Source organism: Corythoichthys intestinalis, chromosome 6 (genome assembly GCF_030265065.1).
Source record: "Corythoichthys intestinalis isolate RoL2023-P3 chromosome 6, ASM3026506v1, whole genome shotgun sequence".
Lineage (NCBI taxonomy): Eukaryota > Metazoa > Chordata > Actinopteri > Syngnathiformes > Syngnathidae > Corythoichthys > Corythoichthys intestinalis.
In genome coordinates, this window is record NC_080400.1 from 28,945,596 (window position 1) to 28,962,928 (window position 17,333).

The 17,333-nt window shown below is 38.7% G+C and overlaps 1 protein-coding gene across 3 annotated transcripts in view; it reads left to right on the forward strand.

The window, feature by feature from the left end:
• The window catches only part of esamb (endothelial cell adhesion molecule b), a 120,218-nt gene that overhangs the window by 81,874 nt on the left and 21,011 nt on the right, over positions 1 to 17,333 (forward strand). Inside the window, exon 1 of one of the 3 annotated variants that reach the window (XM_057838475.1) lies at positions 10,824 to 11,102. The exons of the other annotated variants lie outside the window; for them this stretch is intronic. The gene's annotated coding sequence lies outside the window, so the exon portion shown is untranslated. Of the gene's footprint in view, positions 1 to 10,823; positions 11,103 to 17,333 lie in introns of those variants that run through there. 3 annotated transcript variants of the gene reach the window in all.

Below are 17,333 nucleotides of genomic sequence, written 5' to 3' on the forward strand. Positions count from 1 at the left end.
AGCTCTGCGGGCATTGTGTTAAATGTGTTTGCTTGTCAAAAGGCGCTAAGAGACACGGCAGGCATCAAGCATCAACACACACACAAGCATTATATACCGCTGCTGCCACTTCTGCATCATCACGCTTGTAAATAGAGATTGCACAAAAGGTGAAGGACAAAGCAAGAGGGCAGGCCCAAGTACTCAATGGCAGAGTGAATAATGTGATTATAACAAGGCGCTGGTGATGAAGATGGAGGCAATAATGTCTCAAATGACTTCACATTTCTGCGCTATAAATAGTTGGTGTAAATAGTTGCACTTCTGTAATCCAGAATTAATGCTTTGTGACAAAAATTCTGCTGTTTTGTCTGATAGTTGCTGTGCCCCATTTACATGCTAGCAAATACATGCCTACCTAAAATAATTTCTTATCTCCTAATCATAATTAATAGTATTACTCATACTGTATATAGACGGCAATGTGTAATTGTAAACTGTAACCATTTGAACTACTATCCAAAAGAACAGTACTGGAGCAAAGCAATGAAAACATGTTCCCAGTAATAAAAATGGCATTAAACTATTTCATTAGTTACTAAATTGTCACAATTTTCACATTGCAGTACTTCCAGTAAACCTTCTGTACGATCTTAAATCAGATTCCATTTTATACTGTAGTACTGTGGTACCTTGACTGAAATTCTGCACTTTATGGGTTGCTCACATCACCAGACATCAGTTGGTAATTATTCTGTCGTAAAATGCAGAAATACATTCACTACCACTGTAATTTTCGGACTATAAGCCACTACTTTTTCCCCTCATTTTGAAACTTGCGGCTTATAGTCTAGTGCGGCTTATTTGAAGATTTATTTGGGTTGATAGTTAACACTTTATTTGACAGCGGCCTTATAAGACTACCATAAGACCGTCATAATTGTGACGTGACACTATCATGGGTAGGGATGGGAATCGAAATCCGATTCCAATTCCGAACCGGTTCCGAGTGTTTCGAGGCCTCGACGTCACAATGAAAAAGCCTTAACGATTCCTAAAGACGCATATTGCGTCGTGACGTGTCTTGTTGTCTCGACGCATCAAACTAGCATGGCGCCAAGAACCACTCGCTCCAAAGTTTGGATACACTTCACCAGAAAAGAGGGTGAAAATGAAAGGTTACGATTGCCGCCATAAACATAACAATGACAGCACGTAGGTTCAAACACTCGAAAGTGTGTCTTCACTTCACGAGGAAAAATTACAACAAAGCGACTTGCAGTCATTGCAAGGTGGAGATAACTGCATCGGGAGGGAATAGACTGCACTGTCCTCACCGAGACGCTAAGGCTCAGTCCTGGCTATACAGCTAGCTCCCAAATGACGATGCAGAAGACGTTGGTATAATTTGCTGACTTTATTCAACCATCACTTGAAGAGTGAAACTAAAAATAGAAATGAAACGAATCAATTTCGTCCCCAATAACAAACAGGTTTGCATCAACATAAATCAGCGATGATTAGCTGCTAATACAGTAATAAAAAACAGTTAGCATGCGTTCGCTAGCATCAGCACATCGTTCAAACCATTACACAACTGGATTTACGTGTCCGATCGCGAGTGGAAACACACAACAAAAACACAAAAGATGATACATACAGGCGTTGCCTCTGTAGATATTTTACAAACATTAACAAGAACGTAGGCTCGTGGCAGTGTTTCCCTTTCTCACTAACTCGCTCACTCGCTTGGATGCGGGACTTCTTCGCGTTTAAGCGCGCTCTTCACGTGAGCGCGTTCTTCTTTGCGTGAGGAAGCGCAAGGGCGCCCCCACTTGAGCGTGAAAGCGCCATAAAAACTAAAAGGCATGCATTTCAATATAATGGTAAATAATACACTTTAACACAGGGGTCCCCAAACTACGGCCCGCGGCTCCACATTTGGTCCGGCCAAATGCATTTTGAATTTTTTTTTTCTCTCTCTCTCAGTAGTGTGATTTATTTCCTGGCCTTTTTCTGTGAATAACTCAGAGAGGGTTATTTGGTTATTATATATTTAATTAATAGTGCTATTATTATATTATTATTTTTATTTTATTTACTTTTGTTCCGTGAAGAACCCACAGAGGGTTATTTGATTGTGGCTTTCTGAAAAACAATAATTTTTTTACATTTACGCACTCCTGCAATCGTCACACTTTTTCTGTTGCAAACTGACCCCGGCCTCTCATCAGAGAAGGGAAAAGTTATGTGGCCCTCACAGGAAAAAGTTTGGGGACCCCTGCTTTAACACATATTGCCAAAGGCAGAACAACGACCTATATGCCAGTATATACCAATATTTTTTATTTCTATTAGAAAAATGTTTCAGTAAAATGTTACACATTCTTATGCATTTGCCACTTATTGCCACAGTTACCGTTGAGGCTTTGGGCCTCTTTTGACCTCGTTGTGAGTTTGTAAGGTTGTGACTTCTGATTAAACAAACTCGATGCCAATCGAAATGTTTGTTCTTCTTTTCCCCGAAATTAGAATCGATAAGAGAATCGATAAAGAATCGAATCGTTAAGCAATATTGATAATGGAATCGGAATCGTAAAAATCGTATCAATTCCCATCCCTAATCATGGGCGTTAAAAAATGCTTATGACAGATGTCATTTAGAATCGTCCGGCAAATTATGTCACTTAACTCCATTAAGTCCAGCTCGGATTTTCTACAACTATTCAAAAGTGAGATAATTTGCCGGCTGACAAAAAAATGACATCTGTCAGAAGCATTCATTAATGTTCATGGCAGTGTCATGTCATAACTATGATGGTCTTATGACAGTTTTATGGCGACTCTGTCAAAGTTCTACAGAATACCGGAGCTAGCGATTAATGAAATAACTGGAAGAGTATCTTAAGAAATAATTAACAAAGAACATGAATTTTGATGGTTATATACATCTATCTGTAGCGCTGCAATGCATGCTAGTATGAATGTTGGGCGACAACAGTGTTGACAGCAGCTGGCAGCTAGGCATGTGCCCGTTACTATTTTCACCGTTTACCATGGTATGAAAACGTTACGGTTTCAAAACCACTAAAATTTTCCATCATACCGTAGTACAGTATTCGCTATTTTTCATGTCCCAAAAATGCAGCCAGAAGTGGCTTGGCGTGGCAGCGCTCACCCCTTCCCCTGTTTGTTGTTGTGTGTGTCAGTGAAGCTATTCTGCTAAACCCAAAAACAAACACTTCAAACACAATGCGTACTTTTGTTCAGTTTATTAGTCTCTCAAATGGTGGTTAGTGAAATATACAAAGTGAATACATTTAAAACGTTGTACAATTGTATTTTTCCACGTGTGAGTAGCTTCAACAGGTTAACACCATGAAAAAGTTTGCCAAAAACAAAACACACATTTTCCTTTCAAATTCGATATACAAACTAACTAAAAACTTACAAAGACGAATGTTAACCTAGGCTTAGCTGGGAGAGCAACTTCGTCGAGATTTTAAGTCTCACAGCCGCTGAGTGAGAAACAAGCTTGAATGAAGGGGGAAAAAAAGGATTGCGTCAAAGATCGCTAATTGCGAAAGATGATTTGCCCGAAGCACAAATCCACGTTTGCTGAACAAGGTGAGGTCTCACTCCCAATGTTTTTTTTTAGATGAAACCTTTTCACAACAATATTTGCATTTTAACTAACTTATACATTTTAACTAACTTATTAACTTATGAATTCTTTATGTTCTTTTTAACACAAAGGCATGTCAATTATTTTGTGCTTGCTCTAAACTTGAGCAACTTAAGCTGTGGCTGTGGGTATAGTCTATAAGTTCTATTTATTTTAATTTTATTTGAAATATTTGTTATTTTGTGTTACTTTATTTATTTATTTTAACATTATATTCATGTTCCAATTTGCAAATATGTTCTGAAAAAAAAAATCCTGTTAAATGTAAAAAAGTTGTTGTTTTTATTTTTTTTAACCCATCTCAAAATAACACATTTTGGAGCTGTAATTGCAATACCGTGATACCGTGAAACCGCTGTATTTTTGCTCATGGTTATCGTACCATCAAAATCTCATACCTGCACATGCCTAGTGGCAGTAGAGGTTGACTGTCTCCCCCAAGGGAGCACTGATGATGAATGATGATGAATGAACCTTCTTCAATCATTGATTGTGGTGATTCATTTGGTCTTATGACAGTCTTATGATGCTGCTGTCAAATTAAGTGTGACAAGTTAATATCTTTTAGTGTAAATATCCCATAATACAGTGAGGACAGCTGTGGTTTATAGTCCAGTGCGGCTTATCTATGAACAAATGCCGTTTTCGTGTCAAATTTGGGTTGTGACGTCTTACAGTCAGGAGCCCCTTATAGTCTAAAATTTGCGGCATATACTTTGAATAAATAAATACGTGTTTTGAAAAGTGCAAAATACTGGCAGATGTGGATGCCAGAATTGAATTGGAAAAGTGTAAAAAAAAAAAAAAGTTTACACTCAAATTAACAGCAAACTACGGTATAAAAAACTAAATTTTATTGGGAAGATCCCGATCCGATCACGTGATCAGAAATCAGGCCGTTTTTCAGAGGATCGGAATCGGGTAAAAAAGATCGGCTTTTTTATTTTTTTAAAAAAAATTAAATTAAGAGCTAAAAAGTAAGAAAATAATCCATAAATACAATGTCATTGGCCAAAGCCCGGGATTGAACCCTTGATCTCAGAACTGTAAGGCAGTTGTGCTAACCACTCAGCCACCGTGCCGCTGCCAAAACAAACTAAAATATATTATCTTTTATTCTCTACAACACTCTCTACAATACCTCCGGAAACAATGGAGGAGGAAGCACTGTAAACGGTACAGTACTGTAACATGTTTGGAAGTTTTGTTCAAATTTTTAAAAGAATTTTTTTTTTTTTCCCCGGTATAAAATCGGGGCTCGGTATCGGCAGATTCTCAAAATCAAGTGACTCGGACTCGGTTGTGCATCAAAGGACTCTAAAATGTACATATGAATAACCTGTCTGATGGACATCACTGCCCTCCCTTTCTCATTCTTCCCCCTCTCCAATTGGGTGGTGTTTTTAGGTGTGCTCCAAGCAAACAGCACAGTCTATCTTCAGCTCCCAGTGCGTTTTTTTATTTATTTATTTTTTTTTTATTTATTTTATTTTAGTTCTCATGGAGTAAGGTTTTCTTTACCTTCTACAACACTTGCTCCAAACAGTCAGTATTTGCTGCCAAGATGGTGTGGGTGCAGATCCCTATTGGAGAGGGGCCGAATGAGAAATGTGCAGCATGATGTCATAACCACCGGTTACATATCAATCACAGTATAAAAAAATAGAAATATTAGATTACTACCATGAGTTTTAAAAAAATCTACAGAAATCTACTGTAAAACTTGGCAAAGCACTATACAGTTTACAATTTTTTGATGTAATTTATGGTTTGTACATTTTTTTATTGATACAATTCTACAGCTGCCAGTATTTTACTGTAAATTATTATTATTATTATTTTTTTTTTTTTTGCATTATCACAAGGCGTTTGAAAAAGTTGTGTACAGTTCAGTTGAATTTTCAGAAGTTTCACATAGTATTGCCACAATACCTAAATTTTCAGCTCAATATCGATCCTCAAAAAAATACTGGATACTCGATACTACATCAATACGAAAACCCCAAATTATTTTTTTTTATTACCGAGGAAAATGCAAAATTATCCTCCATTATGATTACTGTCAAGCGTAGTTTAAAAATCTTTCATTTCCACCATAACAACAAAAAAGTCCTGGTGATGTGGTAGTGCAAAATAAAATAAATACAGTGGTACCCCTACATACAATTTTTAATTAATTTCGGGATCTGGTTTGTATGTAGGTAGAAATGGTCGTATGTCGAGCGGGATTTTCCAATAGCAAGAGCCTGCTGTAGGTCCCGTGATGACATTCTAGGGTTTTTGGAGACTTCTTTTAGCATCTTGCGGTCTGCTCTTGGGGCACACTTGCTTGCACGGCCAGACCTGGGCATGTTGACAGTTGTTTTGAATGTCCTCCACTTGTAGACTATTGTCCGGACAGTGGAATGACTGATTTTATATTCTTTTGAAATCTTTTCAAATCCCTTACCAGACTCATAAGCGTCTACAATCTTCTTTCTGAAGGCCTCAGATAGCTCCTTTGATCTCACCATGGTGTTCTCTCTCACTTCAACAGTCAGTCACTGTTGAAAGTATTCTGCATTGAGGAGTGGGACAAACTTTCTTCAGACCGATGTCTAAGACTGGTCGATGGCTACAAAAATCACTTTCTTTTTTTCAGCGATAAAGAAAAACGAGATCAGACATTGATGTGAGAACATTTCTTAATAAAGAACTGAATATTTAATTGGGTGTCCTATTTTTTTCACATGACTGTATGGATTTAAATCAAGTAGTGTATACTACTTGATTTAAAATGAAAATATCGCTGAAAATTGATCAAAATTGTAGAGCTCATATACAGTTGTTGACTAAAATAGTTGTTTTATTTATGGAGCATCTGATATGGACCCAAGCTGTTACAGTCGAGCTAATACTGTTTATGACGTTGACTGCGAATGTGCATGTTTGTTTATACACTTATGTGTGTGTGTGTGTGTGTGCATGTGAGGGCGCGAGGAGAATCAATTTAAAACACAATCAAAAGTTAAGAGGGATTAAAGCCAGTGTGCCGAGATAGTTGAAAATAGCTGCAGAGATTATACTAATGTAATCCAATTTAAAAGCGCCTTCCCCAAATATTTATTATTGAGGTGCCATCTGTTTTGAAGCCTGTAGGGTTAGTCCAACATGCCGTTTAACACCAAGCGGGCTATTTTGTTGTCCTACATTTCTTCACTTTCCTTCCTGTCTGTCAGAAACTTCCATAAGAACCGATTCACTCTTTTGTTCTCCTCGGAAAATGTGGAAATTTTAAGGTCACCCAATTTCTGGGCCACTTTGGTGAAAGATTATAACAAGGAGGAAAGAAATCAAAGGCTTGAATAATGTATTATCCCGTTGTTTGTTTATGCGTGATGTTGCATTTACGGGTCATCAGAAGACAGAGTTGGAACTTTTGTGACATACTTTCCTACATTAGGATATGAGGTAGGTTTTCTTAAGACATGTCGAACGTTGGCTACCATTGACAACAATTGACGTCCAATCTTTATTGACTGGCATCGATCATTCGCTGCCAGCCGCTCCTAGTCAAAATGAATTGGACGACTAACGCCGTCGATGTCAGTGAATGAGGGAACTGTCATGTTTAGAGATGTAGATGTCTTGCTTTGAGTATCAGTTGGAGATTTGGCTCCGAGGAGAGGAACTGACATGAGAGGGCGAAGCGGAGGAGGAGGCTTGGAAGCAGCCGAGATTATTGCATGAGATAGAGTAGGGCCGCTTAAAGAGGATCACTTTATCTTCACACAGGACTTTACATGGCTCCCTCAGGGCTTTTGACTGAGCCACGCACTTTTTATCCCTCTCTTGAGCTCATACACACACACAGAGTGAGAGCTAAATACACAGATGACACAATGACATACCTTTTTGTTTTGTGAGTTTATAAGCCCCACACTCTGTTGTTGTGCATTTTACAGCCATTTATTTGATCCTATCTGAAGCTATTTTAATGATGATGTGATCTTATCTCCTCATTAGACCCCCTGTGATACCACAGGAATGGGCTGCCTCCTTTGGACGATATGTGGTACTACTTCAAGCTATATTTTGTGTTCGATAAAGCCACAACTTGTTGAAATTCCTGAATTTAAGGAAAATTACAGACCAGTTAAAATAACAAGAGTAGCATATTTTATTTCTCTACTCAAAAATAAATGAAAAATTAGATAGTATAAAAAAAGGCCCCTCTCACCCCTTGTTGGGGGGGTGTTTGTGTCATCCTCAAGCTCGAGTCCTCTACCAGGGGCCTGGGAGTGTGAGGGTTCTGGGCAGCTGTTCCTAGGACTGCACTCTTCCCAACTGAGACTGCACACGTTGTTCCTGGGATCTGCTGGAGCCATTCTCCCAGCTTAGGGGTTTCTGTTTCTGGTGCTCACACTACCATGGGAACCTAGCCTTTACCTTCTACATCCGATCCAACTGCTTTCAGTCCTTAATAAGGTCCACGTTAGTTGCTAGGGAACCAGGGCAACCTGATGTGAAGTGGACTACTGGAGCAAGAAATAACTGGTTAAGGGCAGAGAATGTGGAGTTGATAGAGTGCCAGTACGAACGCAATCCTAGCGAGAGGGCAGGCGCGTGTCCTCCACCAGAGGCCTGGCAGTTTAAGGGTTCTGCACAGTATCTTAGCTGATCCCAGAACTTCACTCATGTGGACTGAGACATCAGTTGTTGTTCCTGGATAGTGCAGTGGTTAAGAACACTGATTTGTACACAGGAGGTTGGGGTTTTGAATCCTGTCCAGGAGCAACATAATCTTCCAGTCAGGGTCCTTAGGCAAGACACTTAATGCTGCCTACCTCAGCACATGAGACAAAACAACATAGTCATACCAACTCAGACATCACCTGGAGTCCAGTTGCAGTTGTCCTGACAAAGGACAATTTTGACATGCAAACGAGGTCCTGGAACAAATTAAATTTGTATGTTGAAGTACCACTATATATATATGCTCTGTAGATATATATGTATATGTTGTTTAAAAAAAAAAAGCATGAGTTATATAACTTATATTCTTATGCAAATTAATATGTCCATGCAAGTTCAAAAATTGCAGTCTGATTTTTTTTCTAGCACATATAATTATGGGGTGGCCTACTTACTACGTTGTTCCTACTTGCACACAACTATAAGTATCTTCCGTATAACAAAAAATGTGTTCCCAAGTGTAATTTTTTTGCCCCAAAATAAATCAGTTTGCAGCTCTTTTACTTTTAATTTTCACAAACTACCTGCCCTAAACAATTGTTTACTTGAAAGTTAAACATCTAAATAGCAGCCATTAAGTGTAATTTCCCCTGTTAGGCAGAGTGGAAAAGGGGACGATGTTTCATGGAGGTTTCATAGACTCATTGTTTCACGATGTACTAGTATATTGTCAGATTCCTCTTGATCTGGACTCTTGGAACATCCCCTGTCTGCTCTCATCCCAGATGGAGACAGCCATGGATTAAGTCAAGATTTTCCTCCGTTTCATAAACAAGTGAATGACACACTAAACCTGCTCAATGAAGCAGACAACAGAGTATTATCCCTTGCCCTTTATCATCATCATCATAGCACCGTCCGTTATCAGGCCACCTGATCATCCGCTCTGATTTGTGCTCACCATGTTGATTATTCAGGATGAAATTTTGCAACACACCAGACCGCAGATTCCAGACGACCTCATTCTGAAAACCTTTATTTATTGCAATTTTGTTGTTGTTACATAATATTACAGCAGATCCAAGGCAGTTCATTGGTTAGCTCTAGCTGGTGCTGAAAATGAAATTGGAGTGCTAACAGGATTTGTGAAAGAGGGTTGAAAATAGGGTGAAAAAAAAATGACAGTTCTTCTGAACACCGAAGCCCATCTACATAAACATAAGCTGCCATAGATGATGACAGGCATCCGATTTATTTTAACTAGAAGGGTTGGAAGTAAATGATCATGTTTCTGTGCCACTGACAGCAATATACGTCCTATCCACTTGAACTGGTAGGGCCAGCAGCGATCATTCGATCGTCTATTGCCAAAAACAGTATCAACAAAAAGGAAGACAAAAGGAGGCAGTTAATAAGGGAAGAAAAATCACAACATCAAACTAAAGCATACAGCATTACAGTAACCAGGCATGCAAACTTGCCACCTTTCGGCGAAATTTTGCCGTTTTGAAATCAAGAAATGAAATGAGAAATAAAATGGGGGCGGTGGGGGTGCTGTCAACGAGCGAGTGAAACCGTTAACTACAAAACCGTAGTCCATGCTCAAAACTACACTCTAGTCCGATGAGCTAGACCTATCACCGCCACTCTCTTCCCGTGACAACAAATGACTGACAGTAGTGAGAGACTATCAAACACATAATAGTTAAGTGAATGGAATTATACTGTACCTGTAAATTCATATTTTATGCTGTATAGCTGTTCTCTGCTTAATGCAAATGGGACATACTGTATATTTTTTATAATTTAAATTTTGTATAATTTACTACTTAATGCGTCTGATATGTTCTGATTTCAGGATGAGAGATTTAGACTTGTATATGTTAAATTATTATTGTACTGTGTTTAATTCGAGATGTCTCTGGTTGCACTATGAAATGCACTTTTCCGCGCATGCCATGTGTCCATGTTACTTTGTCACCTTTTTCACCCCTAACCAGTTTGCATGCCTGAGTAACGTGTTACTGACAACACTGGTCATGACAACAATCCAGGATTGAGGCCTCTTTCTAAACGGGTTATTGCAAGGTAGCCTGACAGTTGATGAAATCAGGTTTAAGCAATGTGATTAGCTCATGTTAATATTTAGTGAATCTCGTACGGTAGTATGATGGAGTGTGTGTGTGCGGTTCCCTTACATCGTATCCACGGCCAGCTGAGCTGTTTCCCTCACGTGAGGTGAGAGGATTGAGCTCCGGATTGTTCGGGGATTAGTCAACAGGATTTAGCAGATTGAGAAATTAAGGAAGAAGAGCGCCACTGAGGCAGAGGTCACTTTGCCCTTAGGAGCAGCTAAGAAAAAAAAAATACTGTGTCACTGCAAGTAAACTTTTTCAGGTCAAAATAATAACTTGTCCAGAATGTGCACATCCTCACTCAGCCCAGCCCAGTCAGCTCCAATCTCCTAATTCCCCGCTCTGCACATGCATGGGAAAGCCAGAGCATGAAAAACGTTCCTGCCTGAACAGATGTGGACACTCCAGCTGTCCGTCTGCGGATCACAATGCTCTCCCGGTCTTGATTGACCATTTTCTCTTGAGCACTAACCTCGTCAAAGCTTCCCGGTGGACTTGATTTTTTTTTTCTTTCCCACTCTGGGCTGCTATTCGCCCCTAAAATTTCAAACTGGAGACGCACTCCGACTCCGACTGCTGGGATCAGCTGATCCAGCTCCAGCTGTCTGGCTCTGGTGACTGGGCACCCTGTGAGTTGCTCCATCGGATCTTTATTTTTATATGACAATAATGTGTTGTGCTTATGTGGAAGTGCACATATGGTAGATTTTATGAGAGAAGAAGTTACAGCATAAGGAATAAATTGGAGTAAAAACTAAGACTTTCATTACTATGATTTTAATGATTAATTCATTATATAGTCATGTTTAGAGAAATTATCTCTTTTCAATATTTTTTACACAATGAAGTGTTTTCTTTATTTCTATAATTAATTGAACTCTGATAAAAAAGGGGAATATTACTCTCATTATCAAGTTTACATTCCAGAGGTAACAAGAGGTATTAATCTGAAGGAGTGTTGACTGTTTTAATTAGGGTAGAAGATAGAGTTTGGGTGAGTGTGGGTGACATCAAGTATTCCACAAAAAGGTTTCAAATAGTCCCCCAAAAATTACCATGTAACCCAGTTTTTACAATCTTGATAAAAAAATAGACAAACATGAAGGTTGTTGATCTTCTCTCATCTCTGCTATTTTACATATTCCGCACCCATGTCTAATTGAGTAATTATATCATATACTGTATTGTAACCATGTCTAGTTGATTAATTATATCTTATACTTTATTTCTTGAGCATTGCAATTTTCTCTGTAGGTATTGCACATCAGAGTCAAGATTCCTTTGTACTCAACTAAAACATACCGTAATTTCTGGACTATAAGCCGCTCTGGACAATAAGCCGCAGCTGTCCTCACTGTATTATGGTATATTTTCTCCAAAAGATATGAACCGGTAACACTTTATTTGACAGCGGCATCATAAGACTGTTTTAAGACCAAATCAACCACCTTGAAGTTTTGAATAAATTGGCTGCAAAGCTTAATTACTTCAAGAAGCTTCATTCGGCCATCACTGCTCACTCGGGGGAGACAGTCAACCTCTGCTGCCACCTGCTGTCAACACTGTTGTTGTCCAACATGCCTCCTAGCATGCATTACAATGCTCCAGATGTAAATAACAATCAAAGTTCATGTTTTTTGTTCATTATTTCTTCAGTTACTGTTTCAGTGGTTTAATTAATAGGTATTTGGTAACACTTTATTTGACAGTGGCACCATAAAACTGTCATAAGACCATCATAAAAATAATGACATGACACTGCCATGAGCATTAATGAATGCTTATGACAGATGTCATTTTGTGTCATTCGGCAAATTATCTCTTTTGAATAAATGTAAAAGATCCGAGCTGGACACAAATGGAGTGTTGGTGACAAAATTTCCGGATGATACTTAATGAAATTCATTCATTCATTCATCAATACCCATGATAGTGTCATAATCATATCATAATTATGACGGTCTTATGGCAGTTTTATGACGCTGCTGTCAAATAAACTGTTGCCTATTAACCCAAATAAATCAATCAATAAGCCGCACTGGACTATAAACCGCAGGATTCAAAATGAGGGGAAAAAGTAGTGGCTTATAGTCCGAAAATTACGGTAGTTTGTCTCCCACTTTTATATGAGACTGGCCAGTGGAGACAACATTTTTCAAATTACCGGGTGGGAGAAAACATTTGGCTAGCTTCTTAACAAACACTGCTGAAAACTGTCATTAGCCTAAACTATGCTAGCTTGTATTGTGATTTAAAGGAGAATTTAATAAAATGGCAATGGCATGTGGGCCTCACAAATTTACTAAGTCCACGTTTACGCGACATCGAACTCACGCAATAATGCAAAAGTGGCGTTTTGTCATTATTTGAATTCCACCTTTACACAACCATGATGAGGAAAACTGAGTGCACACAGAAGAGCAAAAGTGTATTAAACCTCCAATTTGCCAATGTATTATGTATTTCCAATGTGTAGGTGGCAGCCAGAGGTGGGATGTAACGCGTTACATGTACTCCGTTACATTTACTTGAGGAACTTTTTGAGAAAAAATTTACTTCTAAGAGTAGTTTTACTAAGCCATACTTTTTACTTTTACTTGAGTAGATTTGTGAAGAAAAAGCGCGAATCTTACTCCGCTACTTTGGGCTACACCAGTGCTTCTCAATTATTTTCTGCTACGCCCCCCCAAGCAAGACGTAAATGTTTCGCGCCCCCCCAAACTCTCTGCCGCCACTGTAAATAGTATTATTTGTCTTTAAAATTACTATTATAAATACGCATCTGCCTAATATTGTGTCCTTTTTTTCTAATAAAGAAAAAAAGTAACATAGATCAACTTATAATAAAGTATAACTTTATTAACATTGTTTTGTTTGTAACAGAGAAGACTTGACGTGCATCAATTTGCCTGAATTTAAAAAAAAAAAGTTACATTCAAACTGTAAAAATACACTCAAGGTACATTTTTGACCATTTGATACAGAAAAATACAATGTAATAAAATCAGTAAATAATAACAAATTCAAAATGATTAGAAACATTCACTCATGAGGACAATATGCCAAAAAATTTGACCGAAAAAACAAAAATGAATAAAGGAAAAAAAGAGTGTCCTTGGACAGAAGGACAGTTTTTATTTTTGCTGCTCACACTCAGTATTACCTCCTTTGCAATGGTGTGGAGTCATATTGCAATGAGCATGCTAACAATGCTCACTGGTTTACTGATATAACACTGACAAAGCAGGACGATTGTTGGCAATATTCGGCACCTTTTCGCTGAAAAACAATCAAGCGGCTTATCAATGAGATTGGGGTCGAATGTCTTTAAGTGGCGTCTTAATTGATTTGGCTTCTGGCGGTCCGCTATAATTATTTTTAGACACAGTCAACAGTCTTTCCTCATCACCCACAGTATTAAAAGTCAAAACTAAAAGGCAAACGGCACGAACAAAGCGCATTCTCGGCGGCCGAGGTAGAACCGTAGGTGAGGGCGGTCGTCGTTACGATCCCAAGCCGAAAATGGCACTTATCGGGCGGCGGCGTGAGAACCGGTGTTCTGCCAAAATATGCTACATCGGCGAAACGTCCTACATTAGTCGAATTTGACACCTAAAGTACTACCGTGCGCTCTTAACTTGTTTTGTTTTTAGCATACAGGAATAAGGTACTAAAAAAATGCCTGCAGAAAATACTTAAATGTAGTTATATCAAATAAGGACGGTTTAAACACGCTACGTGACTAATGTGGTCGACTGCTTCAAAGCTAACACAAAAAAACACAATGGTTAAAAGTATGAGAGGGTAATACATGCAAAAAGTATCTTTGAGGCTGTGAAAAGGTTCTAAATAACTAAATAAAAACAAAAATAGTGAGTAATCACCGCCTCTAACCGATGTGCGCATGCGTGTGAATGCATGCGCAAGCGCCCTGAGCATTGTGTAGACGTTTTGCCGCGTAGTAAGGAATGGCCGAACACCGGACAAGACAGTGGGTCGCTGCGTGAGTGAGTCCGGTCGGAAAACGGCGGCGGCGCACTGCTCTTCATATTTGTTTTCTGTGTGATGAGTGCTCTTCCTTAGTTCAAAAATACTGCACGCACTCTGAAAATGAGAGCGCCACTGCCACCCACTGAGTGGATGCGCAAGTACACTTTATTCCAGTACGGCAGAAAAAAAAAAAAAAGCATGTTCCCCGAGGTCACACGCGCCCCCCCTGCCATCGCTCTGCGCCCCCCAAGGGGGGCGCGCCCCACTATTTGAGAAGTACTGGGCTACACAAAAGTCATTACATTTTTCCTCTATATTCTACATGTTAGATGTATTGTTATTTTTTTTGCTATAAATGCCAAGAGTAGCTCCAGAGAGTAGCTTTACTAATTTCACCAATTAGATGTCACAACAATAATCACATGACTCCATTACACCAATCAGACACAAGCTTGCTATGAAGTATTTGACATAGAGTGCTTCCCTCAACATGACTCGAAAGCACAGATTTAAACCTCTCTTCCTGTTTTTATTTGGCACCGATTCACCACGGAAGTCCGGAGGTATGATCCTTTTAATTTCATTATCGTAACTATGAAGGGTTAACTACTGTATTCATTATCCAAACTAGGAACTATATTCTCCACTAGACGGCACTCATGCTCTTTGGACGAATAATGCTTCATTTCTGTCTTTTTTTTTTTTTTTCTCCCTGGAATTCAATGATTAAATTTTTTTTTTTTTTTGTATTTCTTTGGCTTAATGTGGTTATGTAATGGGTTATTGTACAGTATAATTATAGCAACAGTTCATATAGATAGGTTTGTGCTAAGAGAAAAAAAATACTATTGTTTAAAAAAAAAACAATTACAATGTTACTCATTATCATAGGCCGAGTTTGAGTTTTGGGGCTGAAGGGGCACAACATATTGATGACCCTGAAATACAGTGTCAGCAATAAAATTAACTTACAAGAATATTAATAATAATCAATTGAAAATGAGCGTTATTTTGTTTCCCATCGTTCTTAAGGGTAATTCTAAATCAGGCTGCTGGCAGGACAGCTATACTTTTCGCCAAGATCATCATCCATTGAATACGCCGGTGTCCTGCCAATGTAGTCAAAAATTTTATCCCCTGGCCGGAGCCATATGGAGGTAGATTTGTGTCTTTATTATTCGATCAAAAAAAGTTGCTTCAATCAAAAAAAAAAAAAAATGGCTTCAATCAAAATATATATTTTCAATGAAAAACAATTCAATCAAAATGTGTTTGAATGCAAAAAATAAATTTGAACTAAAAAAAAAAAGCATTTGAAAGCTATTTTTATTTTTTTTTTAATTTTATGATTGAAGCAACTTGAAAGGTGGAAAAGCGCTATTCAAGTAAAACACCATTTACCATTTACCATTTTTTGATTGAAGTAATGTTGTTTTGTGTTTGGGCATCATTTTGGCTAGGACATTTGTGTCTTTATTATTCAATCAATCCCCCCCGGTCCCCCCTTGAACTCCGCTTATGCTCATTACATGAGGGTTCTTTTCACCGGATACTTTTTTTTACTTGTACTTGAGTACATTTTTGGATGACTACTTTTACTTGAGTAGTATTATTTTGAAGGATCGCTACTTTTACTTGAGTAAAATTTTTGGCTACTCTACCCACCGCTGGTGGTAGCGCCACCAAAACTTGACTCCTGTGTGTAACACTTCCCTTTTGCTGTTTATTCTTCGTCCTGGTCAAATAACAACATGGCGAAGCACGTCATAGTGTCTGTATTTAGAGTAGTGAATAGTTGACTAACTAGACTACATTCTTGAATAATGTCGAACCCCAGTAGGCCGTGTACAAGGTTGCTACTTGAAGACAATGTTTTCATACACAGTCAGACTGTCCGCATGCATTGACGTCATCAGTATCTTCACCCCCTGCTCTGACAAATCTATTGGAGCATTTTTGCTACCAACTGTTCCGGAGTACGGAAGTCAGTTGTCACCCAAAACTCACTTTTGCCTTGTCAACTGCTTATACGGCAACAACATGAGGGAGCATTTTCATGATTTCCACTCTGGAAGGCGTTTTCAAATTTGTGCGTTTTCAGCCCCCAAAACGCTGTCGCCGTGTTAATAATTTAGCTCTCTGAAAAAGTTTTTGCGTGGTCACCCCCGTTGCTGTTGTCGTGTAAACGGCTCCGTAGATGTCAAGTAAGGGATTACAAAATTATGTCCTGAATGCTGCAATTAGCCCCTGGGCCACAGGTTTGAGACCATTGTAGTAAAGCATCAAGCCATTATTTTGACAGCTGTTTTGAATATTTTGAAAATATATTGAGACATTAGAAACAGTTGTCAGTGAAGAGATTAGATCAGGCTGATGCGTCAGAAAAATACCCTCCTCCCCCAAACAATGGGAGTCCTGGAATCATAGGTGGAGTTTGACTTTTGGGGCGGGGGTGAAACAACATCTGATGACCCCAAAACGCAGTGTCAGCAATAAAATTAACTTATTAGAAAATAATAATAATAAGTTGAAAATGAGTTTGTTTCCCATCATTCCCATCATCATTCCTGAGGGGAATTCTAAATCAGGCTGCTAAGGACAGCTATACTTTTCGCCAAGATCCTCATCCATTGAATATGGTACGCCAGCCGGTGTCGTGCCAATGTAGTTACCCCCATCAAAAATTGTATCCCCTGACCGGAGCCACTGCGCTGCACTGATTTGTGTGAGTTCCGTGTTTTGATGATGTAGTTATCTATGAGGTTTTAAAACAAGGCCCATCCATAAAAAAAAAAATAAATAAATAAATTCTGTCGTATAACATAGCATACGTACTGAATGTATAAAAAGGCAACGTTTTACTGTTTTAC